The 20646-nt window shown below is 39.1% G+C and overlaps 1 long non-coding RNA gene across 1 annotated transcript; it reads right to left on the minus strand.

Annotated features, from left to right (window-relative positions):
• Positions 1 to 8937: 8937 nt before the first annotated feature.
• LOC148650840 (uncharacterized) lies at positions 8938 to 9734 on the minus strand. The gene is made up of 2 exons (XR_015925531.1): positions 9680 to 9734; positions 8938 to 9178 (listed from the first exon to the last, which is right to left on the minus strand). It is a non-coding gene; the product is annotated as an uncharacterized LOC148650840 (long non-coding RNA).
• Between the last annotated feature and the right edge of the window lie 10912 nt (positions 9735 to 20646).

Below are 20646 nucleotides of genomic sequence, written 5' to 3' on the forward strand. Positions count from 1 at the left end.
GTTGCATAATTACAGTATGTAGTTATTAACAATTGGACATATACTGTATATAGCCTTTTGATCCTATTTCTGTGAATAACCAAATGACTGCAATTTATCAGAATTCACGTTTGACGGTTTAGGGTACCAAACTCAAATAAAAAACATTTTCAAGAAGTTCTTTGTCCCCTCTAATGTATCCATCTAACGTTCAGTACAATCAGTCTGACAAATGGTCTATCTACTGTTTACATATATGTTTGATTTAGATATACAGTATAATGTGTTTAAAAAGCCACAGCTATTAAGCTCTAAACTAATTTATATGTAAATATGCAATATGTACCCTGAGTGTAATGAAAATTCAGCTGTAGAGCCCCGGGAAATGTCGAGTTTTCTTCAGATCTATTCAGCATATGTGTCAGAAGCAGGGATGACCTTGCTATTTGGAATTTAACCTTTCTGCTAAACATGCACTGTGTCCGTTGACCTGGGTTATTAAAATGTGACAGGCATAAAGGGGCATTCTGACATCTGCGCTTACCCCGAATCACCTTCGGGGAAAATTCTTTGTCCTTGAGCGATCTTTTCAAGTTCTGTCCTTGACTCACTGCATGAATATTTCATGAAACTATGGACCAGAAAGCATGGAAAACAGAATGATCACTTTTTTTTTTTTAAATTTGGCCTGTATTTCCAAATAACTAGGAGAGTATTAGCCGCTTTTTATAACTTTGCCAAACAGTTTGCAAATTCTGGCAAAGGACAGAATAACTTTTTTAAAAGAGGCAATCAATTTTGGTGGTGTTGATACAAACTGCCTTCTGCCTTCTATTAATTTAAACTGCCTGGTCTGATACCATATTTTGTTATCTTGTGAGCTGCTCCAACAGCTCGTCTGAGCACTACAGTGTTTGTAATACTTAAATACTGTACTTCCCCATAAACCCCATAAAAAAAACCCCATAAACAATTCTGAATAACCTCAGGGCAGAAACAGTTCACAAACCATCTGACCTTCTGCTAGTTGCTTTAATACAGCATGGGAGGACACGAGTGAAATCATAAAATCTTATTGTGAAGAATAAGGTGGATCTAAACGGAGGGATTAATGTGCCAGTAAAGTATTACAATCAGCTAGATGTCTGTTCACGTATTTTTCACTCACGAGTGTGTGTGTGTGTGTGTGTGTGTGTGTGTGTGTTTTTTGGGTAAATTGCTAATTGTAAAACATTTTTATATTCTGTTTTCCCTTTCGGTTTTCATGGTAATAATTTTTAAGTGCTTTCATAATACATTTCATGTTGTTGTTGTTGTTGTTTTAATTTCCTTTACCTCCCAATACAGTCCTTATTTTTCCTTTTTATGTGGTTGCTGAACGGGGGTCACTTGGCAGTGGTCTCTTCAGTTAAGTCTTCTTATAACATTTTCAAATGAATTACTGAGTGAATTGTGAATTATTCTTAGTATTTAAATCATTGTTCTTTTTTAAGGATAATCTTCTGTATCTGCTTGGTTTCCGTTTTTTTTTAAACTTGTAGACCACTCTGAGATGATTGCTTTTGAAATGCATTATATACACATGAAGTCAAATTAAGTTCACTAGACTGCATTTATGTTTCATTCCACCATTTAGAACAAAAAAAAATATTTTTGCAACTGGTACGATGTCCTTGAATGTACTGCAACACACTGTACAACAATCTTAATGTGGAAATCAACAGGCAGCATATTTCCGGTCATGGTGGACAAGAAAACGCTACACGAATACAAATAATATTAACGACAGATCTTTTAAATAGATCACCAGAACCTAGACACTTATTTTGTATATATTGATGAATTGTTTCCATTTCATTTTGTTTCATTTTCACTAATTGGCAACTTACTCTGTGTTTACATGAATACATTTGCCGGTCATTTCTGACTGAGAATGAGAAAAAAAAAGTGTTTCCTCCAAGCAATACGCGACATGATAAAACGACGTGCATTACAATGTAGCAAAATAAAAATGTACATAGGACATACCAGGAGCACAGTGACTGAGCAGCCAGTGAAGGCTTCATGGTGTCTTCGGCATTTTCACCTGACCTCTCTCTAGCTGCTGCTCTGCTCTTGGCTGAAGCCCAAATGTCTCGTTATGAGACGTCGCTAATAATCTCTTACCTGTAATGCACATTAAAAAACCGTTGCTTCAGTGTTACAGTGCTGTTGTGCAGTATTTCTGAACCAGCTGTGCGATGGGTTTTTTGTTTTAGATTTTTAGCCTCATTACAGCGTTACCCATTTTGCGAACTCCGCTGTGAAGATGAGTGGCTTCTGGTGTGTTTATCTCTGGAGACATTTCCTTCAATCGAAGAAACAGATGGACTTGCGATCAGGAGAGGTCTGGGCTGAGCGCTCCAAGAACTGCTCATGGGTTTTTCATAAACGTTTATTCATAAAATATCACTTACGGGTTCAGCATGTGTTTATCTTCCGGATCAGCAAGTTCAATACAGTATGTATGGCCAGAATTGATGCAGGATCTTTAGTACACGGGGCTTTTCCGTTGACTTGCACGTAATGTTTTCGTGCATTCAAAAAATTAGCTAGCCTGCTTGCACATTCCTCATTGTTTGGGGTTAAGCTGTAATCTTAAAAAAAAAATAGAGTGCACGTGTCAAACATATTGTTACACAGATAATTTCGTAGAAATTCAATGTGTTTAAAAAAATTATACTGTGATCAGCACGAGCAAAACACTAAAGATTCTGGCCATCAAATGCAAAATATGTGAGCCTTAAAATAAATATTAGACATAGCTGATACAAATTCGTGAGTAATTCAAGACATTGTTTTTAATTCTAAAATCACAAGAAGTTTCACCAGTCTTCAGAATACTTGAATATGTATACAGTACTTAACAGGAAACTACTGGTTACTTTACCGAATCTCACTTGTCACGCGAGAATCTCTAAAAGTAAGCGAATCTTTAAAGGTATTTTTGTGTATGAAGTACAAATAACATTTTTTTCAATAATGTGTTCTTAAACAAGAAATTAATTATTTGTTATATCCTCAGGGCATTTAATACATGCAAATTTTAAAAGCACTTTTTTGCTGCTGTTCTGTTTATCACTGTTGGAGTATTAGTAATCAAAGCAATATACAGTAGTGTACTGTAGATGCTGATACTAATAGGACTATTTCTATTTTCCTCGGCAGGGGGAGCAGTTCTGCCTGTTGTCATTCAAATTTCCTGTATTTTGTCTGACAATTTAGAGAAGAGTTCAGGACAGGATTTTATAATGGCCATTTGATCAGTTTGATTAATGCTGCTCAACCAGTGTAGATAATTTACACTACAGTTATCTGACAGTTAAAAGATCGATTTTTTCCACTGTTTCCGGGTATTTTCATTAATTTTGATTCATTGCTCAAAACCTTCATATGTCTCCAGGGGTATAACAACATCCAAAACCCCAAAGAGATTTCTTTACTTTTATTTCAAATACTTTTATTTTGCATTCTGTCCAGCCAAATGTAAATCTCACTGATTTCCAGCCATAAGGACATGGGGACTAATGACAAATGTGAAATATTTTAACAAAGTCTTAAATAAATAATTGATCATTCAGAGGAAATCACCACCCTTGTGCAAATCCTTTCCATTCATAAAAATGCAAGATTTGTGAATCATTTTAATAGTTATCTGCTTTCTTCATGGGTGAAATGTACATATGAAAAGAGAGAAATATGCTTCAACATGTAATTCTCATTTAGCTTAACCCATTAATATAATACCTGTCTAGATTTCTGCAAAATGTTTGTGGAGATCTTACTACAGTAGATTATTTTATGAAGAAAACTCAAACTAAATGTTTATTTATCAGGCCACACTACTCCAACTTAAGTGAACAATGGTTAACCACTGCTTTTGTGTTAGAAAACATGAAACTGCCCAGAAATGTCCAAGTGTTGATTGGAGGTAGCGGTCTGAGGTTTCGCTGGTGAGGGACAGAAACGTGCTTCAGTTAACAGCTCCTAATATGCAGACAGTATCAGTTATTACTCTGGCAACGTGTTGAAAATCCAAACTGCCCTTCCTCCCCACTCCATGAATAAACCTTCAAGGGAAAACAAACACCCAGAATGGATTTCGGGTGGGCCAAAGGTTAATAAAACAGATTTTATTAAAATAATGTAAACACAAAATTCCTGTTACCTTGTCAATCATTGCATGACACTGACAGATGATGATTATAAAGACTGATGGAAGAATACTGTCACCAAAGAGTCCCACTTCTTTGGATTCAGCACTGCAGAAATCGCCAGTTTGAGCTCGTCCTATTAGCATGTCAATGTGCCTCTATCAGACAGTGTAAAGATGTCTAGCCTGCCTCAGCTGGAGAAACAGTCAGTGAAAGGTAGCAGTGCTGAAATATAACGGCATCATTCGAATTGGTAGTTTGTGATTTTTTGTGTTCAGACACCATAAGTGTAATAGGTAAATTCAATACCCTTTCATCGTTCCTTCAGGAAATCTGAGCAGCAGTTGCTCATTATTAAGGGTATGGATATTAATTAGCTCTCGGTCTAGTCACAGTCAGACTGTATTACAACTTTTCATTCTAGCCTTTTGCAAAAATAAAGTCAAAGCTAGCAGACAATTTCACCTTATTAACACTCTTTAGAGTGACATAACTAACCTTATCTATCTTCACTATTGCTAATCTATTTTTTAAATAGATCAGAGTCTTAATTAGCTCTTCGTTCAATCGCAATCCTGCACAGGCTCTTAGATAGGATTTTTTATGCACCGAGAGATGGAATGAAAAGTAATGAGATGGTACATTCAGACATTCATACTCATAAGTCACTGTGATGGCTGCTCTTAACTCCCATCCTAACTTGGAAGGGTGTCCATTTTTGCATACCTGGCATGTTTCAGGAGTATGCAGTTGCTATAAATTACAAAATTAGCAGACTTGGGCTGTCATTTAACCCTTATTTAGGCTCATCATAGATCAATGAATTTAAAATCCTACTTAAAAACATCACACATAAAGTTATGTTTTTAAAGCTTGTTGTACTTTTACATATAGACGTTTCAGAGTTTTGCAAATTGTTGCATTGTTGCATTGTTTGTACAGTCACCATTTTGACAACTAAAACTTTTCATAATGCGATTCAGCGCTTCATCACTTAACCCTTCAATAAAGGTGTCAGTAGACAGGGGACTGACCTCCCAGAATGCCTAATGAATTTGCCAGATGATCTGAGGAGCTGTAACAGTGCAGGTGGAGACATTCTTTGCTCTGACATGGATAATCCAGAGAACAGACTTTTCTCTATTCTTTGAAGAATGCCACAGGCAGCCGACCAACACTCATGTCATCAGCAACACCAGGAACTGCCATTAACGCTACATGCGTGTAGCAATGCTAGGAACTAAGAACTTTAAAAGCCATTCAGTAAGGAGTTCTGTGCACATTCCTCTTGTGGATGCCCTTTTCTTGTTTTTGGAGGGAATAAAAGCAAACACATCTAAACGTCTTAATTTTAAACAATGTGGTATGTTTTTTTTGTTAATGATCAGAATTCTGCACATTGTCTTAGCCAGAGTCAACAGACAACCACAATCACAACAGTCTGGCTGTGACTGGAGACTCCTTGAGTTTCGTTGGTGCTTAAAATGCGATATTGAAGGAGTATCAGAGTTTGCTTAAGTTACGATCTCTTCAATAGGTTTCAAAAGGCTTCATATACAGAAGTCATCCAAACATAAAGGGCAGGGCAGGAACAGAGTTTTGGAGACTGCCAATATTGTGTATTGCTCAATTACAGTGAATGCCTAAAGGATCTACAATGAATAGGGTTATGAACATTTTTATGCTTTTGAAGTTTTGTGCGTGAGCTGTAATCTACCCTCACAGTGCAGAGGTAAGGGGAGATGGATTCAAAACAGTTGCCACAGAGGTTGCAGAAAATGAGGCATGAAAGAAAGACAAACAAGGTTTTATTTTCCCCCAAAATTTTCTGTGCACCATTTTCACCAGCATCTGACCCACTACAACATACTTCAGAGAAATGGCAAAAAAAGTGCAATTTCAGGCTCTCCTGTGTCAATGAGACTTAAAAACAGACTTTTTGTCAAACACACACATAATTCCTTTCATTCAAGCTTCAGACGGCTGCTCACTGGGGTAACATTACTAATGCACCACATAATCATTTTTTCCTCACTCCTGTCGGTCTTGTGAAGTCTCTCAGGGAGAACACAGAGTGCTAGGATACAGTGGTTATTAGCACCATGAGATAACGGGGATCACTGAGGCAAGTAACGTCATTGTCTGTTTACTCTCCCAGGATGTTGGCACTGCAGAGGCATTTTTCAGGCTTTGATGATGCTGATGATAGGAGCAAGAGTCCCTATACTCTTCCCTCCTCTTAAATACTCCTACTGAAAAATGTGTGGCACCTACAGTATAAACCAGTACCTAATCCTTTTCACAAAAGAAAAGTAAAAACCTTTTTTAGACTGGGATTTGAAGCAAAATGGTATTCTCTCACTTTCTTTTCCTGATCTGTGTGCTGTTATCACATCCGTAGAAAACTACTTTGAAATGGCAAAATATTCATTTTTGACATGGTAAATAATGCAAAGAAGTATCTTTGCAAATATATCTGGTTTATTCAGAAGGACAGATTTTTTTCTGGTAAAGCCTGTAGTTTTATTATTTTGATGATGCGATGAATGATGATTGATGACTCCCATACTGGCTCTGAGTGGGACTCCTGTGCATCAGTGAGCCACTGAACGGTCTAGCTCTGGGTTATCTTAAGAACATGTTATGTGAGTTATGCTATTAGCAGTCATCTATTAATCTGAGATCTGCTGATTCAGGCCTTCTTGTTCTGATGAAGCCCAGGCTACATACAGTATGGGGTGACAGAGCCCCTTTTGCAGTGGAGTCCAAAACCATTACACACTCTGTGACAGTCTATAGTTTTAAAATCACTAAAAGAGCTTTCTTTTCCATAGCTATTAATGTTTAATCTAATTTTACTCTTGATTTTTTTTATTTCAATGTGTTGTGCTTATCTTTTTTCATTCTTTTTGATTTGTATTAATGGAGTTTTAAATTTAAATTTAGTATTACACATTTCTGCTTTCCTGTTACATACTGTACATATCTCATCTCCAGAGCATCCACTCAGATGTTCTCATCCAGGGTTCGGCTTTGCAAAAATATCCACTTGCCACACTCCCCCTCCTCCAGCCCTCTGAAGATTTGGTCCTTCCATCTCTTGCAGGCCATCCTGGAGCTCCTTGGAGCTGTAGCTCAGGCGTGCTCTCGGGACGAGGCCCATCCCTTCTCTCTCTCCACCACTCCACGCTCCCCGCTTGGACCTCGCTGCCGCCCCTTCTCTTTTCCTCTCTTCCTTCTGCTTTTTCATCATCAGGCGTCCCACCCCCCATCCCTTCTCCTCTGGCAGTGTTGCCAGGTGTTTCTGTCCCTCTTCTCTTCCGCAGGCAGCCTGTCTTTTCTACTGTCCCCACGGGAGTCTGTTCACAGCCCTGCCTGCCCCTACATGCCCACCCTGCACCTGGGTCCCTCTCTCTTCACCCCCTTCTCCGCAGGCGTCCAACCAGCTGTGCTGCAACGTCCTCCCCTCAGTTCTAAACTCTTCGCAAACCAGGCCTTCCTGCCCAGCACAGCAGATACCTGCTTCCACATCAAGACTACAGTCGGTTCTAGATGTTTATAAAAATCTAGAACTCTTGGAAAAAAAACTGGATTGCGAATGTAATTTAGATTTTGCTTTGCTATTACTGAATAATTAAGGTTATTCTAAATCATAAGTATCTTTTTTAATAATTTTCTGAAAGAATGTAACTCATCAGAAGAGGATGGGCGAACCTGAGGATACTGTAATGTGCCGAAAATGATATATAATTGAAGTGAACAGTGCTTTCTTAATGAAGCTGCCACTGGTGTGGATTAGATGTGAACTCTGAAGCACATCTTTAATCCCAAGAACATATTTGCATGAGGAATACTACAAATAGTACTTTTTTATCTTTATCTAGTTATATAAAGATTGGATTTCTAGTACAATTTATTAGCTTGTACAATGAATATACAGAATTTTAATACTTATGAAGGAAATAAACATACTCCATTACTCTTTCATGAATGGACAATAAAAGTAGGTACTGCTTAGTTCTGTATATTTACATAGATCAATAAGCAGAGACCCGAGTTCTGAAGTCTCACACACTTGTGCACAAGGTTGAAGAAAACTGCATATTTTAAAACAAAATTCAATGTGTGTTTTAGACTGTGTGTCACTATAGGACTTTGTGATTCATGTATTTTTGAAGGAGTGTTGAAATTATATCTTATTAATTCAGAGATCAGCACTTTACCATATCCTTCAGGGTGCTCAGAGACTGGAAACTATTCCAGCGTTCAGGATTTATTGTGGAAAAGCCTGATAGATGAAAATGTGCTCACAGTTCGCAGTGTATTCCAATTTCATATTGCAGCATTTTATCAACATCTCTACACCTGTACGGGAGCCCCAGAGGTGCTGTAGAGAAACTGTTTGAAAAAATTACTCCAGTGCCTCGAAGGGGAAGTGTCAGAGCTGTAAGGACTCACTTACTCAGAGAAAAGCTAGGGCCTAAAACCACTTTCAGTTACATCATGGCAGCTCTCTTCATTCAGCAGTCATTTGGAAGGCATAACCTTGGCGTTTTTAACAATAAACTTATCGCATAACATTTGCTTTTTCAAAACATTCAATATCACCTTACAGGTTATTGTTTTTTTTTGTGAGGACATGCAATAGATTACCATATTTTGGCAAAAGGTTTACAAAAGAGCCTGTTAGAATATAAATAATAAAAATAATTTCTCCAATGTATTTTCTTTGTTTCTACATGGTAGAAAATGATACACAGATATATATGATACAAAGGTAACATTTATTTACAGTAATACAGTAACAACAATACATTGCAATACAAAGCTACTTCCTTCAGTAGATTAAACATCGTAGCCAAATGTTTGATATGCAAGCTGAGATGTCTCTCGAGCTGGAGGGGAAATGCCTGGGCCTGCTCTGCTTTATAGCGGTCATGAAAAGAATTATGACAGGGCTTAAAAAGTGCTTCAAAATCCATTCATCACCCAGGACTGTGTGCCACCTTCCAGGAAAAATATCTGGTTAATGATTTACAAGCTTAAGGTCAGAAAGAGGAGAGAAATTGTTACAATTTGTTATCCTTTTAAAAATAATTTTTCATTCTGTTAAAATTTATTGCATTCACCCAGATTCATCCGTATATACTGCATGTACTGAGCATCAAAGAAATTTAGAACCAACAGACACAAGGTTATCAGAAAAATGAAAAAATCTCTTTTAGCAGGTGCAGCGATATGTTATTGGACAGATATCCATCAGCTCCTGGGGGCAATAGGCAGGGTACACCCTGGATGAGACGCCAGTCCATCACAGGGCAGATACACAGACACAAACACACACACACTCACAGTTTTCCCAGAATCAATTAACCTTCAACAGATACTGTATACACTAAGACAGGTAAATTCATTGTACTGATTAACTTTTGTCATCCACAGGGGATCTAATGCGAAAGTCACAGATTAGCAGATTTTACAAGGCTTCACAGTCAAGGTTTACTCACCCTATCAGCTGTGGCCCCGATCAACCCGGTCACTAACGGTGTGATCTAGTGCTCGCGATAAAACCATTGTGATTTCTAGGAATCCCATTTGTTCTAGGCTCTAGGTTATAATAAAACAAAAGAGTATTTTATTTATGTTATAACGTGCATCGATGAAAATTAAAATGATCATTAAAGAAACCGATTTCACAGTTTAACAACAGTGCCGGGGCTTTTTTATTTCGGTGCGTTCTGTGGCGTGTGCGCTTCTGCCCCCTGCTGGAGCTCGTCATGGCTGGACGGGGGCAGCTCCTCCCAGACCAGGGTGAATTGCACCAGATCTTAGATAGATAGATACTTTATTGATCCCGTGAGGGAAATTGCAGTGCAACAGCAGCTTAACACACACAACACAGCCACAGTGTAACGAATTATATACTAATAGTACAATACATACAATACAATACAAGAGTTACTCACAGTCCGGACACACAAGAACAAACTAGAACAGAACAGTACACAGAAAATCGTATCACACGTATGAATATAAATATAGATGTAAATACAGATATAGATATAAATATAGATGTAAATGTATTGCACAGGTCCCTGGCATATATTGCACAAAAAACGGTTGTAAACGGGAAAAGAAAAAGAAAAAGAAAGAGAACAGATGTAGCAGTAGATGTGTAGATGCGTTCAGTCCAGAAACAGGTCACTGTCAATGTTGCCTCTGCCCAGACGCAAGGTGGATGCGTTGTACAGTCTTACGGCAGAATCTTCAGCCGCGGGGGATTTCAGTGCTGAAGGTGTGAATATTTTGTATCAGGCTGTGGCCCTGAAACCTGTGAAAGCCCCCCCCTCGCATGTGACGAGCGCAGCTCTGCTCAAAACCTTCTCAGGCTGCTCCCGCACCAGCCCAGACAGCTCCACGCCTCAGACGCCTCCTGTAACTGGAACCCGAGTCCCTGAATCTCGTCACACCCAGCTTTTATTTCCTTTACGGCCCGAAGTCTTTGGCATCTCGCTGGAGATATCTTGGATCGTTTATCCGCACTTCCGGCAGAGCTCTGTATGTCTGCTGGTTTCCCCTCCTTGCAACTTCAACATTCAGGTCAATCTGCAACATCTCAGTAGGATTTTCTCTGGCAACCGCGGTGGCCCATCTACTGTATACCTACAGTACTCTTCTAGAATTTCAGAAATTCCTTTGTCGACTACACTAAACGCTTTGGATCACTGACACACAAATTTCCTTTCAGTAAGCTTTGTAACTTATGAAACTGAAGAATATCTTACTGTTTTTGCACCGGTATACACGGAGCACACAGTTGTACCCCATACAGCTGAGACCATTATACGGTGAAAGATCAGCAGTCGAACTGTCTCCACTGTGTTTACCACTGGACATGAAGAACATTTGTTAAAGTCCTCTTTGTAAAACGCTCTGTCTTCCCTGGTGAAAATAAATCACAAGCAGACAAGGAAGAATCAGGCTTCATCAAGTATTCAACAGAGAACTCATGTCATTCATTTGTGTAACGCGTTTAAGAAAAATACACATCTTGTTTTTTTTCCGCTAGAAAATGATCTTCCTAGGGTATTTTTGGACTGTTTGATTGGGAATTTCTATACTTTTTTCATATGCGTTGTGTCATGTTTTTTTCAGTAATTTGAGAATTTTTCCAGTCTGCGTTGAACTACAGCTGCAGTAATGACTGTTCTCCGGTGTTCGACAATTGTAACTCACACACAGCTTTTTGGGAAGGTGAGTCATGCTGGTGTGTTTCTGGTAATTTCTCCACCTTTATTTAGCCAGTTTTCTGTCACTTTGCTTTTACCTTTGCGTTGATCTTTTGAATTGCAAAATTCCAATCAATTAAATCACAAATAATTGCAGTAGGTCTTACTTATGGTAATTGTCAGTAGTTAGAAGCAAATGGCGTTCATGCAAAATATGTTGATTGCCAGAATAAATTTGCATGAAATTTATTTTAACACGTTAGCTTTCATTTCGTGTTATGTAATGCCTCGGTTCATTATGAAGTCGAATCTGTAACTGGCTGCTCTTCTATTTTTTTTACTGTCAAAGTACTTTCACTGAATTTGAATTAAAAAACTGTATAAATATTGAAATTTATTTTTACAATTCGTATGCTGTTGTCCAATATACTGACTTACATTCGCATTCACTGAACACCCAGTCTAAGCTCCATGTACAGTACTTGTGAGAGACATGGTCCATTCCAGGTCACTATGGATGATGTCGTTTATACAGCTGTACTGTCATGGATGATGGGTTGGACTGGAACTCTAGCAGACAGAGAGGATTTCAGATATCATGGATAAAGATGAGGTTTTCTGTGTTGTTAGACCGTTGTGTCATATATAATACAGCCATATCACAATCCTCTATTCACTTTGATGGGTTGACAGTGTTTCTTCCGACCACTGCATTAAAGTAGCAGTAATCTTTAATTCAATTTAGTCCATCTTAAGCTCTAAAAATGCCTTTTATTTTTCTTTCCAAGCAACCTGGGGAGAGCAACAACAAGCTCTGGGTTCAGGAGGCAACTTGCAGGATGCCAGGCTTTCCCAAAGAATAATCCTTCAGGAAAACACAGAGGTGGGGATTGGTGCCGCGAGAGACCAGAGCAAGCCTGCACTTCCGACTGGATTCTGTTTGCCCCTGTTACACAATGACACAGGCCCTACTGCGCAATTTAAAACACCCCCCTGCTTTCCGTCGATTGCTTGGAGTATAGCAACAGAATGTTTTCTTTCTTTCTCTGCTTCTTTGGAATTTCTCTAAGTACTGTACCAAGCTCTGAAATTGATCATTGTTGTTTCTTCACTGTAAAAAGATTTTTTTTCCATCGGCACTATTGGCCGCTTACAGTATGTCCGCCTGTGGTAATTGCAAAGTCTTTGGCGCCCCTCGATCGCAGTGCACCTTTCTTTGTGCCCACCGCATCTGTGTTTACACACTCGCTGTGATCAGTCAGAGGCCTGCTCTAGGGGCCTGTCAGCTCCTCTCAGGACAAGGCCTTAAGGAGTTTAACCAAACTCTACGTGGTTAGGATCAGTTACTCCCTTGAGTCCTGCCTGGCCAGTTTCTGCTTTCCACTGACATTTTGACATAAATAGACAGGCAATTGCTCACTAGTCTGGAGATATGAAGTCTTGCAAAAAGTGTGAATTCAAATGGCTGTTGATAAATTGCTACATGTAGGCCTTCACTATTAATTTCTGTCAGTCAACACCAAAATGGCAATGGCTGGTGAACATTGTTCCAAAAACAACACTTCCTGCTTGAGGGTAGGCCACTACACACTGACAGGCTTGAATTAATCTCAGGGAACTGAATATTGAGCGCTGTGTAAAACTTTACAGCCAGTGCTGTATAGTCAAGATATAGACTCTTCTGAAAACTTAAGTCTGTGTAACTCATGGGCATGAAGCCATTTTCTTTTGGATGCTTATGATACAGATTATCGCCCATTGCAGCCTGCTGACAAATGGCCCACTGAAAAGAATGTTTTTGAAACTATTATCTATTTTTTAGTGGAGAAAAGGGATACTGAGGATGATGGGACATTATCAAGATTGAACTGTTATTTATGTCAACACAGATATAGACCCTAAAATAGTAAGACCATAAGTAAACAATAAACTATTCTATTCTGACCTGAGCCTGCGTTCACAATTAACGTTTTTAGTAATTATCATTAAGTAATTTCGTGCAGCACATGTGCACTGCAGTGGACTGGCATCCTGTCCAGACTGTACCCTGCCTTGCGCACATTGCTTGCTGGGATAGGTTCCGGCTCCACCACGACCCTGAATTGGATAACGAGGTTAGAAGATGGACATCCACCACACACAATATCAGCTTTTTCTCTCTTAATTAATAAATAACAAATAGAAATAATTGAAAGACATAAAACAGTTACGGCTTTAAAATAAATGTCTGCATGTAAAAGAAAATGCTCATATATCCATAATTTAAAAAGATTGGATGTAATTGCAATCACCATATCCACTTTTTGTACTCTCCTCAAAGGTGTGTGAGCTACTGTGTGAGAAGCCGGCACAAGAGGATTCCCCAATACAGTTTTATCTGTGTGGAAGCTGGTAAGCAGCTAATCAGGATGGCTTCGCAGTTTGGAACTGAGTAAGAGTTTATAGTCAGGAGCTCAACAAAGAGCGAGGATTTCTTTCAGTCTTATTTCTAATACAAAATTTTGACCGTGAGGGTTGATGTTTACAACAGGATGATATTATACAGTTTCCGGTGTTTCTTTTGTCACCTTTGTCTTTCAATAAATATAATAGTTTGATAATACTTGCCATTGTTAACAAAGCTGAAAAACGACTTGAGTAATCCAGTTATGCCGTTTAATAGATATTTTGTTTGGTACCCATAAAAATCTGTGTTTGAATTTGACAAAAACATGCGATTCTATACAGTGCTGTCTGTAAGGCAATCGAGGGTTAAGATGCAAACGGTGTTCAGTTTCCTGTGTGGCCAGACGAGGGGGCTCAGGTCTCTCTAGAAACGTGAACCACTGCAGGTTGAAGAAGAGGAGGTGACAGTGCTTCTCTTCTGAGCCACTCTGGGCCTGGAGCATCCATCTGGCTTCAGTGTTGTTCTTGGCTCACATGGCCCTGCAGGTCTCTTCTCACAGCTGATATCCGAGTGATTCATTTGCAGCACTGTTAGAGCACACAAGTGGCTCTTTCTCTTTTCAGTAGCCATAAATAACGACATTTTGATGGGATTAATTGAAAACATAATGAAAATTCCTGCTATAAAAGCCCTGGAGGCAATAAAAGTTTAATGTGATCAGGAAATTGCTAATGCCCACAAGCACTTGCTCTACTGAGAATCATCAGCCCAAACAGAGTCAGGTCTGAAACTGAGGACATCAAGCAGTCTTTTTTTCCTGAAAAAACAATCTAAATAATCCCTTGGACTTGGTTACCTTGGAGGGATCCAAAACTGTTATTTTTAAACATATGATCATATTCTTCTTAAAAGATGCCTGTCATCTTGGGAACGTTTAAATAATAATTTAATTTGTTGAGCTTTTTTTTCCTGACAGAATTCAGTTTTCTCCCTTTGGTTATTTTCTCAGGTAACAAAGGCAATATTTGATTTTAAAAAAGAGTTGAAACCAAGCTTCTAATTAAGAAAACATCTATTTTTAAAAATGACAAGAAAAGGTAATGAAAAGTAAACATTTAACATCTACATGTAGGGCAAATTATATTACAGTACATATGAAAAGGCAAAGAAACAAAAAAAGAAAACAAGTGTAAAACATACTGATGTTTGTGGGCCTCAGGGTCATCAGTATAAAGTCTAAGGATTGTCTAAGCATCATGTGGAGCCTTATTCCCTGGGCCATTGCAGATGACAAGCACTGAGCAGGTGCCATTTTCATATCACTGCTCTGGGAGACTCTCTGTGCCTGGCTGTCTTCCCCAACCACTATTTCAGTAGTTCAGTCACACGACGAAATGAGATGAAGAATAGAAAGGGATAGCTTTGGCATAAATACCTTGATACTCAATACTTTGGCATTAACTCACCTGGCTGAGGAAATGACAGTGCTGGCAGAGGATCAGCACCGTCACCACTGCCTCACTTACGGGGAATGAGTCAGGGAGGCAGCTGCAAGGGTGAAGTTGGGGTGGAGGAAGGGGTGCTAGAAAAGTCCGCAGAGTTGTGGGAAGTGAGCGTTCATATGTAGGAGAGAGGAAGTGCGAGATTAGAATTTGACCTCCTCCCGAACTTCTGTTAAATAACACCATATGATGCAACTGACTCTAGCTTAGATGTCTGCATTCTGGTGGCATTCAAGCTACTTAGCCTGCTGCACGTGAATGTGTCTTCAAATACGAGCACTAATATTTTCTGCTGCAATGCTAATGAAAAAATCCCAAACTCTCTTGCTAGCCCATCTGGCACGAGTAGTTTTTTCCAGGCTGTATCTTCACTCTGTGAATTGTACTTTGCTGTACGTCTTGAAGAACATTGACTCGTCTCCAGGACACCCTTCAGGGTTTCAATGCTTTTTTGGAGATTTTTTTTCTCTCTCAATATAGTATGATGCTGAGTCCAGTTTCTGGTGTACCACACTTGTCCACTGACTGCTTTCTAAATTCCTCACATTGCCTCCTGTATTCCAGTTTCCACATGTGAGATGTCAGAGAAGGAACAAGAAGAGAAAATGCATCTTCCAAATCAGGATTAAATATCTGGTTATTTATTTGGTTGAAAAAGCTTTTAACTTTTTCCAGTAAGAAGTGATATTATTGTATTTCAAGCAAATAGTGATGATTTGTTTTGTTTTTTTAAGCAAGTACGATATATATTTTTCAATTTGAGTTATATTCAAAAGTATGTGATATGTGCTTGTGGTATCTTTTGTAAATACATAAGTGTGTTTAAACCATAATTTGCATTTATAGGTTCTGGATAAAAAAGAATACAGAACACCTTTCATGCTGATAGTGGTTTTGTGTATGCATTTAGGTCAGCTCATAAAATCTTTAAACCAGTATGTGGGAGCAATGGTTCTTTGTCATTTTTTCTTTATCATTGCTGTTTCACTAATTGGTTTGTGTGTTTCCACATTAGTCTGACTGTTATAAAAGATTTTCTCATATGTGTCTCTTTTAAAACAGTTTTGCCAGCATTTGGATCCAACAATCCTGGCTAGTTTCCTTCAGATCTTTGCTGTTCTACCTCATTGAACCTTCGGTTCTTTGTCAGAGTTTCTCTACTTGCCTTTTAGACCCTGGAAAAAAAACCATGTCTTTAATGTCACCAGGAGGAAACGGGCTGGCAGGCATTTAACATTGTAGCCCAAATAAGAAACTCAGATATTTCTAGGAAAATGAAAGATGGCCTCAGAAAATACACTTTATTCATTGTGACAGCAGGGCACCGTTCAAAGAAAATAAACAAGGCCAAAGTTTTAGGCTTATAACCTGTTAGTCAAAAAGCTCCTCTGTGTCCAAGCATACAGTGTTTAATGGTGAAAGAGGGATCTAGAAACTGAGAGCTCCTGGGATTCCTGCAGCTCCCACTGATAGAAACACAGCTGTACAAACAGTTCCAGGCTTTGTTGGGGGAGAGTGGCCAATAAGCTGAGAACGCTGAGTGTCTCTGACCTATAAATCCCTTACAAAAGCTCCGCTCAAGAGACAGCCAGAAGTATACCAGTTTTTTCTTAATTCCAGAAGGACTTATTTGACTGCTCTGCAAATCACAAGTTCAGTGACCAAATAGTGTGAGAATTGCGGAAGTACAAACATGGCTCTCTGTGTGAGAATAGATGAGTAAATCAATTTGCTTGTTTTGTTTTCAAAAACATCAACTATAAAACGTGCACGTTATACATGGGCTCTGGGTCTGACCACAGTAAAAGTTTTTTTTATGATCATTTTTAAATATATACAGTATAAATGTTCCACAAATGGAGCACTCTAATATTTTGACACTATGATCCCTGTATTTAACCCAAAAAAAAAATCTTCAATTCAACTGCAAATTCAAATCTTGTGAAATATTGAAAAATACTTAAAAGTACCACCCTGTAACACATAAATGAGATTATAAAAAAGCTGTGGCAGAACAAATATTTGGGTATCCATAATAAAGACGCACTGGCAGTGTGGTTACAGCAAGCCTGATGTTTTGTTTATTGGCAGTTGAATTAACAGACAGTGGGTTTAGTCTGAGGGGAAAATTCAACACTTTACCCAAGAAACTTTGGAGACTCGCGAATTACAAAATGCAGAGCTAAGCAGGGCAAGTCATAAACACAGGGTTTGGGCTCTAAAACGAGAATGCCATATTAAGATATTCCCATTGATTCTGTGTAGATTTCGATGCACCGCAGACCTTTATAGAAGCCGCACGCAAGTAAATATCTGCTTACAAAGAATAAGGGTCCCTCTGATCTTCAAATAACAAATAAGTGGCTCTCAGACTACTGAAAAGACATGGGGGAGGGAACGTGGGCAGGTCACTGGGTGAAGAAAGCCTTTGGAAAGATGGTCAGATGAAGTAGCACCTAGGGAAGCATCGCTGTAAAGGCTCTTTAGTACCTTCATTAAAACGGAGATGTAAAAATTCTAGATTTAAAACGATAGATTCCTATGGAAGAGTTCAGGAAGTTCATAAAAGTCACTATGTTATGGTGTTGGGAAAAGAATAGTCTCGGCATGATTTCAGTAGCCACTCAATCTCAGTTTACTATTTGAAGATAATCCCAGAAGAAAGCAACATACATCCTTTTTCCATGTTTACAAAAGGTACAATATAAAGACTAGGTGTATCTGTGTACCTTATTCTTGAATGCAACTCGAATGAACAATTCACCCTTTGTTTGCCATTTCTATTTAAAGCAGCAAATTAAACTAATTACAGTAACTGCTTTATGCAAAGCATTAAATGCAGGAAGTGCCAGGAGGAAGAAAGTTGGTTGGGAATATGATCACACTCAACAGCACTCAATGAGAAAGATGAACAACAGGATTCAGGGACGCACAGACACTGCTTTTTTGATCTTCAGAAAACATAAGATAAAGCGCAGGTCCATCTATTCATCCTTCTGCTTCTGATATCTTTGTTCTTGCAGAGTTTTTTGTAAAAGAAACTATGACTAGATGGAATAGCAAAAACTCCACATTATTCGGATCACTCTAAAACTGTAAATGCATTTTAATGATATGGTACTTACTGTACATTTGGGTCAAACCAGAGAAAAGAGGCCTTTGAGACGTGAATGTGGCTTCCTGTGTAGATAATAGTCTTTGCTTTCTTAGGAAGCTTGTATAAATAATGCTTAGTGATGACAATTTAACTTTGTCAAGGATGTCTGGGCTGCTGGTTCGTTTTTTGTAGTCTTTTCTGCTGAAATGGTTTAAACCACAAAGCAGGCCACAGGCACATTTTTGAGAACAAAGTGAAATGAGCTCCTTTTCCCAGCCACACAGGATTCAGTTTATGAAAATCAGAGCTAAGAGATCCACAACTTACAGAAGGGAGGGATTATAGGATTGGGCACTTATCTGTAAAAGGCCGGCTCTAAGCTTGCTGTATATTAAGTTTTTTTCTCCAGCCAAAACAGACAGTGCTTCTAAATGCTTTTACATTATGACATGAAGGTCTTTATATTGCTTGTAATCTATCTGCTTTTGTTTCCACTACCTTTGCTTAGAATACTGAAGAGCAAGCATGCAAAAGCTTTCAGATAATGCCTATGGAAACCCATCAAATATGACATTAAAAAATCACAGACAAACTTTGATCAACTCCTGACACTGGTTACTGCCAGGATTATTTCAATTCAAACTACCTTCATCACTCAATGACTGCTAGTCCAACACAGGGTCATGGGAGAGCCAGATATTATGCCAGGAAGCATGGGGCACAAGGCAGGATACCCACTGGATGGGACGCCAGTCCATTGCAGGGCACACATGGACACAAACACACACACATTCACATCGGGGCCAGATGAAAGAAGCCAGTTAACCTACTGTACCAGTGTATCTTTGGGCTGTGGAGGAGACCCACATGAACAAGGGGAGAACATGCAAACGTTATACAGATGACACTCCAGAATTTGAACCCAAGGCCCCAGCACTGTGAAACAATGCTAACTACCAAGCCACCATGCCACCCCATTTAAGTAATGTTTTTTATATAATGCAAAACCATTCTGTACAGTTCTGTACAGATAATGTCTCTTTACACACAATAGTGGGACCTCGTGGGCGTAAACAGATTAAAACAGTTATCTGCAAATAAATGCAATCAGTGGAATTTTAGGGGTTTCTCAGTCTCCACCCAGACTCGTAAACATTGATTTTGAATTAAACAAACATGCCAACAAAAAACCTCATCCCTGAAGGTTCAATATGTCTTGGGAATCATCACGGAGACAATAAAAAAAAAAAATCATACAAACTTCCTCACATTTCAGAACAACACATCAATCATGTCTGAATGTACATGAGACACACGCGCTCCCCAAAACAGGTATAGGGAAGTACTGGAGATATCAAGTGACCGTCTATGACAGAAAGGGCTTCAGAGAACATCTGTGACAGAGAGGGCTGGGAGCAATCAGCAATTGGAAATGTCTGAAAATGCCTGTATGGTGCAGGTTTAAGTCAGTTACTAAGCCTGGTGGGGTCCTGAAAAGAGGCCTATTTTGGTACAGATGTTTGTAAAACAAAAACAATAATAGGATCTTCTCCCTTTGAATGGCCTTTGAAAGATTGGCAAATTTTAAGTTGACAGGAAGATAGGAAGTTCCTATCCCCCAATTCAGCCAGAAGGAAATTAAACAGGAATATGTCCTTTTCTGATTTTCTGATGTTGCTGTGGTTTGGGCACTGGGCAGCCTGCATGATATCCATCCATTTCATCTGCTAGCAGAGCAGGTAACAGGTGCAATCGTCTCCTTCAGCTGCTGGAGGCAAAACTGCAGGGACCTCAGAGTGTGGCAATGAGTGAAGATGTTTCTCTCATCACGGTTTTCAGAGCCCCTGAGGCAGCCTGCAGTAATATCTGAGAAGAAATGAGGCTGTGTATCAGAGAGCCAGGGTACGTGTTGCGAATCGTCGCAGGGAAGCATGGTGTCTGCATGCGGAGCTCGCAAAATAAGAAGCAAGCTTCTCGCCCTGGCTTTCTTACCCTGTGGGTGAAGGCGTGCCCTGTTGCATGGTGCATGAATCCAACTCCTCCATGTCTGTGGTGTTCATGATTAGACTGCAGCCACATGAAAATTTAATGACACATTGGCTGAGTGAAGGAGCTCTGTCCTGGTTAGGAGCCATAGAATGTCCCACTTTTTTATTTTCTGACAACGAAGGGAGCAAACACTGTTTATGTTTTCAATCACCATTTTTCCTGTCTTGTTCTTGGCTTAATTAGACCAGCTTAACAGCTTCTCTGAATTTTT

The sequence above is a fragment of the Lepisosteus platostomus genome, chromosome 12, assembly GCF_059453375.1.
Source record: "Lepisosteus platostomus isolate fLepPlt1 chromosome 12, fLepPlt1.hap1, whole genome shotgun sequence".
Lineage (NCBI taxonomy): Eukaryota > Metazoa > Chordata > Actinopteri > Semionotiformes > Lepisosteidae > Lepisosteus > Lepisosteus platostomus.